General features: G+C 39.6%; 1 non-coding gene across 1 annotated transcript; it reads right to left on the reverse strand.

The window, feature by feature from the left end:
* Positions 1 to 395: 395 nt before the first annotated feature.
* On the reverse strand, positions 396 to 498 carry LOC128195677 (small nucleolar RNA R71). Its single transcript, XR_008247474.1, has one exon. It is a non-coding gene; the product is annotated as a small nucleolar RNA R71 (small nucleolar RNA).
* Between the last annotated feature and the right edge of the window lie 5,502 nt (positions 499 to 6,000).

Here is a 6,000-nt window from a genome sequence, read left to right on the forward strand (position 1 = left end):
CACTGGAGAAGGTTCTACGCAAGGAAGACGTACTCTTGCAGATTATAATACTTTCTCAGGACCTCTGCACTTCAATAGTATTGCAAGACCAGTGGTGAATGCTGCCAACATGGAGATGAAGCCAGCTCTTATTCATCTGGTGCAGAACAATCAATTTCATGGATTATCTCACGAGAATCCATACACTCACTTGGCTACTTTCATGGAGATCTGTAATACAGTGAGGATTCACCAGGTTCCAGATGAAGCAATCCGACTCAGCTTATTTCCATTCTCATTGGCTGGTAATGCAAAAATGTGGCTGAATTCTTTTCCAGAGAATAGTCTGACAGTCTGGGATGATGTGGTTGCCAAATTCCTGAACAAGTTCTTCCCTCAGTCCAAAGTCAATAAGGGAAAGCAGGAGATCTCTTCTTTTCAACAGGATGCTGATGAAACTCTAGGTCAAGCATGGGATAGATTCAAAGGCCTACTGAGAAAAACCCCTACTCATGGATTTGATGAGCCTACAATGTTAAATTTGTTTCTTGGAGGGCTGAAATCTCAAACAAAGTTAATGTTAGATGCATCAGCTGGAGGTAATATCAGATGGAAGACACCTGAAGATGCACATGAACTGATTGAAAACATGGCTGCAAATGATAATGAAGTTCAGAGTGAGAGAGCTCAATTTCAACAAAAAGGTGTTCTTCAACTTCAAACTCAAGATGCTTTACTAGCTCAGAACAAGATTATGACTCAGCAACTTGAGACATTAATGAAGAAGTTATCTCAGCTACCTAAAGAACTGCAAAATGTTTCTCAATTTCAACATCAGATGGTTCAGAGTTGTCAATTGTGCGGAGGAGATCATAATAATGGTCAATGTGTAGTGCAAAGCATGTCTCATGAAGAAGTACACTATATGGGAAATCAAGGTCTTCAGCCAAACTATGATCAACGTCAAAGTTTTAATCAAGGATGGAGACCTCATCCGAGTATGGGACAAGCTGTTCCTTTCAATAGACCACCTCCACAGAACTTTCAACAACAACCTTCTCTGACAGAAAGAACTTCAAAACTGGAAGAAACTCTTCAGCAGTTTATGCAGGTATCAATTTCCAACCATAAAAGTACAGAAGCCTCACTTAGGAATTTGGAGATTCAGGTGGGTCAATTAGCTAAGAAGTTGGAAGAAAAACCAGAGAAGGACTTTGGGGCAAACACTGAAGTAAATCCAAAGGAAGAATGCAATGTTATTACTACAAGATCAGGAAGAATTCTGGAAGAAAGAGAGAATGAGAAAAAAGTGAGTGAAGAAAAAGATGAGATGAGTAAACAGGGAGATGAAGAAAAAGAGAGAGAGGGAGAGAAAAAGAAAGAACATGTGTACGAGAAACCTCTTCCATATCCAATGGTTGTCTCTAGAAAGGATAAGGAAAGACAGTTCCAGAGTTTCATTGATATTTTCAAGAAATTGGAAATCAAGATGCCTTTCTCAGAAGCACTGAAACAAATACCTGCTTATTCAAGATTCATGAAAGATTTGCTCACTAAGAAGAAGAAGAAGTATATTGAGGAAGAAACTATAGAAGTACAAGGCCAATGCAGTGCTATCATTCAGAAGTTGCTTCCACCAAAGTTTAAAGATCCAGGTAGTTTTACAATTCCATGTACCATTGGTAAACTGGCGGTTGGAAAGGCTCTAATTGATCTGGGAGCCAGCATAAATCTGATGCCCCTTTCTATGTTTGAGAAAATTGGGGATCTGGAGATGAAATCTACACGCATGACTCTACAATTGGCAGATCGATCAATCAAGTATCCTTATGGAGTGGTAGAGGATGTGCTCATAAAGGTAGACAAATTGATATTCCCTGCAGATTTTGTCATCATGGAAATGGAGGAAGACAAAGAAGTACCTCTCATTCTGGGACGACCATTCATGAAGACAGCAAAAGTCGTCATTAATATGGATGATGGAACGCTGAAACTGAAAGACAAAGATGAGGAGGTAATTTTTAATGCATTTGATGATGTGCAGCAGTGTAATGAAGAAAAGGCAATTCCTGGGGCTGCAAATGAAATCATGTGTGTAAGTGATAAATCAGATGACCACCAGTTGTTGATGCAAAGCAAGGAGCCCAGATTAGGAGAGCCAATTATACTGAAAAATAAGTTGTGGGTTTTCAAAAGAAAAACCAAAGACGGAAGATTTGAAGTTGAAGCTCCTTACTCCAGGGTAACCAGAAAGATATCTAGAAAACAGTGGAAGGATTGTTGGTGGAACAGAGGAAAGAAGCTCACCAAAATAAAAAATCCACCATGAGCTTAACAGGTGTCGAGCTAAAGACGTTAAACAAGCGCTTACTGGGAGGCAACCCAGCTTTCTAACTCTATCTATTTATGTTTTCAGTTATTTTGGTTGTGTGGATTGAATCTGAATATGTCTGGTTGTGTGGATTGAATTATGTTTATGCAATGATTTGATTGTGAAGTGTGTGTTTGAAGTTTGAATTTGAATTTGGAATTCTGTCCATGATAACTGGCATGATTGTGAGATTGTTATTGCAGAATCTGAGTTTTAGAACTTGTGTTATGATTATATATGATTTGTTCTTGAATCTGATTGATTGTGACCCAGAAGTTGAATATCTGAGTGTACTGAGAAAGCTTTGAGAGCAAGTGAGAAGTTGTTATTTCTATGAATTTGGTTTTTGCATAATTCTTATTAACACAGATGCATTCTGGTTTAGAAATAAGAAAGGCAGTTGTTGTTGTTGAAATTAGCTACTTGGCCAGTTGACTACCCATATGTGAATATTCATCCATTGTTATCCTGTTTGAGCCTTATATATATTTTTGTGTACCCTCAGCATATTACAGAACAATCTACCTTATCCAACACTCTAGAAGAAGAGAACAAGAAACATATTTGTCAAGATGATAGGTAGAAATTAAGTTTGGGGGAAATCATAATCAGTTGAGTCTTAAACTGATGAAAAAAAAAAAGTATCAAAGTTAGAGAAAAATTCAAAAAAATGTGTTATGTGATGAATGAAGAGGTAGTTGATGAATAAAGTTTCAATGTTGTTATGTTCTTGTTCTCTTCTTCATTAGTGTTGTTTTGTTTCCCTGTAAAACCATGTTTCTTCTAGCCAAGCCAAGTTATAACCTGAGAAAGTCCTTTTGATTTAAATCAGAATGTTTGAAGTGTATATGAGATGACTTGCAAAAGTTGATGAAGTAGTTGATGACAATCTGAGTATGAATTGGAGTTGTAAACACTTGCAGGTTGAGATAATCACAGATTGAGCATTATGGTTTTATTCTTTTTTTGGTTGTCTTATCATTTTGGATTCAAGAACTTGTCAATATAGAAGTTATAACATTTGATCTGAATATTTGGAGGTGTAGGTACAATCTTTACTCTTGTGACAGAGATTATGTGATGAAATATTAACTGCTTTGTTGGGTTCGTTTGTGTTGTTATTGTCTATTTTCATGAGGACACGAAAATATATAAGTTTGGGGGAGTTTGATAGGTGAAAAGTTTACCTATTTTTGTTGCTTATATTGTGGGGCTTTTGAGTAAGTTTTAGTGTTAATTCTCATGAAAAGTGTATAATTGTTGATATTAGTATAATTTTGACTGTTTAAATGTTTTTGATGTTTTTGTTGTTTATTTTGATGATAAATAAGGATTGGATATCATAAAAGACTTGGACCAGGCTTAATGGACGCTGTTTTGCCGAAAGTTTCGCGCCCGGACATGAGAAAAAGGACTCTGGGCGCGATTTTACCGAGAAGGTCGCGCCCGGGCGTGAGAAAAAGGGCGCCCGGGCGCCAATTTACAGAGAGGTTCGCGCCCGGGCGCGTGATAAAAAGGGGCGCCTGGGCGCCACATAGAAGAAAGAGGACGCTCGTCCAGAGTGAGGACGCTCGTCCAGCGCTCGTTCAACGTTCGTCCAGTGTGCAGAGGACGCTCGTCCAGCATGCAGAGGACGCTCGTCCAACGCGCAGAAGGGGACGCTCGTCCAGCAGGGGACGCTCGTCCAGCATGGGACGCTCGTCCAGCAGAGGATGCTCGTCCAGCATGGGACGCTCGTCCAGCAGCGCACGTCCGCGCACTCGTCCAGTTGGGACGGTCGTCCAGAAGTTGGGACGCTCGTTCAGATAGTGGACGCTCGTCCAGTCGTCCAAGACGTTCGCCAAAGTGCACGCTCGCCCAATGTACACGCTCGTCCAAGTTGACGCTCGTCCAACTCGCGGCCGGTCGTCCAGAAAATTGGACGTTCGTCCAGCGCACCCAACGCTCGTCCAGGGTCGTTCGTCCTGGGCCGCTCGTCCAGAAAATTGGACGCTCGTCCAGAATTGGGCCGCTCGTCCAGAATTTGGACGCTCGTCCAGAATTGACCCGTGACTTCAATTATTGTACCCTTCTTTATATCAGACTCCAGAGGCATTTGCAGGAGGGGGATCTGGAACGGGGAGAAGACCAGGGACGCTGCTGCAGCTGCTCCAAGGGGCTTTCATGGTGGAAATTCACCAATTTCCACCATCCAATCCATCATTTCTCTCTTCTATGTTGTATATGTGTAGCTAAAACTCCATTTCACCGGGGTTGAGAGTAAATTTCTGAAACTCTGTAATTTCTCTATTAATGCATGATCTTGTCTGAATTTTGTGTTCTATCTTTATTTTTCATGCTTTTGATGGAAATCTGAGCTATTTGAACGGTTAAATCATTGGAAAATGTATGAGACCGTGGACCTAGGATAGAACTGCTAAAGGATTTCGAGTCCTAGACATAGGAGGGAATTTTTAGTCATCTGTGACATTGTGTTTAAGGCAAATCTGATAATTGAATTAGCTAAGGAATTAGCAATTTAGTTTGAATGATTAAGAACTGTCTCTGAGGAATCAGGACTGCATGCGCCTAGGATGTCGATGCTTAAATTTTGAGAAATTGTGTTAGTAGAAAATTACCGGAGTGATGAACTTGAATTTCAACCCCAGTGAACTTTAAGTAGACTGTTTGTACCACTTTACTTTCATCTGCATGCTAAAATTCATCTGTGTTACTAAATTACGTTTATTAATTGCTAAATTAGTAAACTTTAACAATTAGTGAAACATAACAAATCCCTTGGGAAAACGATATTCGGACTTACTGATTTATTACTTGTACGATTCGATACGCTTGCCGAGGTCTCAACAGCTGTCATCCACTTTTGATAGAAAATCTCTTTTGTCAAAGTCATCCGAGCTACAATAAAATTTGATATTACCAACAGTCAAAATTTGTCGATAATAAATAAAATTTGTTGGTAAAACAAAATTATTGACGACTTACCGACGGTAAAAAATTTGTCGGTGAAAGTGTTGTCGGTAAATTTTACTGATGGAAAAATTCATCGGTAAATCCATCGATAATTATCAAAGGAAAAATCCATCATTCATTACCGACGAAAAATTTATCAGTAAATCCATCGGTAAATATCGCGATCTAGTTCATCTTCTTCCATTTTCTCCCTCTCCTTCTCCTTCTCCTTCTCCTTCTTTCTTTCATTTTTACCAATCCAGAATCTTTGCACGGTGATGGAAGACCTTGGCTTTTGTCATTACAGTAAACAAAATCATTTTTACCAATCCTTCTTCTTCTTTCTTTTATCTTCATTCATTTTTTCCAGAATCGTTATAGTGCACAAAAGCGGTGTTGCATGGTGGTGACAATGCTGGAAGACTGAAAAAGGAAAGAACAAAAGCGACATTGTACGGTGGTGGCAGTGGTTGAAGCGTGAAAGGGAAAGAAAACAGACATTGGACAATGATGACAGTGATTGTAGAGAATAAGAAGATAAAGTGAAAGACCTCAATGACGTCGGTTGAACGGAGATGGAGGTGCGTTAAAGCTACCATGACCTGAGTTGAGATGGAGACGTAGGGGAATGTAGAGGCTCAAAAGCGCATCGAAAATGAATACTGTGAGAGAAATGGCAAAATAAATAATACCTCTCG

This window comes from Vigna angularis, chromosome 2, assembly GCF_016808095.1.
Source record: "Vigna angularis cultivar LongXiaoDou No.4 chromosome 2, ASM1680809v1, whole genome shotgun sequence".
NCBI lineage: Eukaryota > Viridiplantae > Streptophyta > Magnoliopsida > Fabales > Fabaceae > Vigna > Vigna angularis.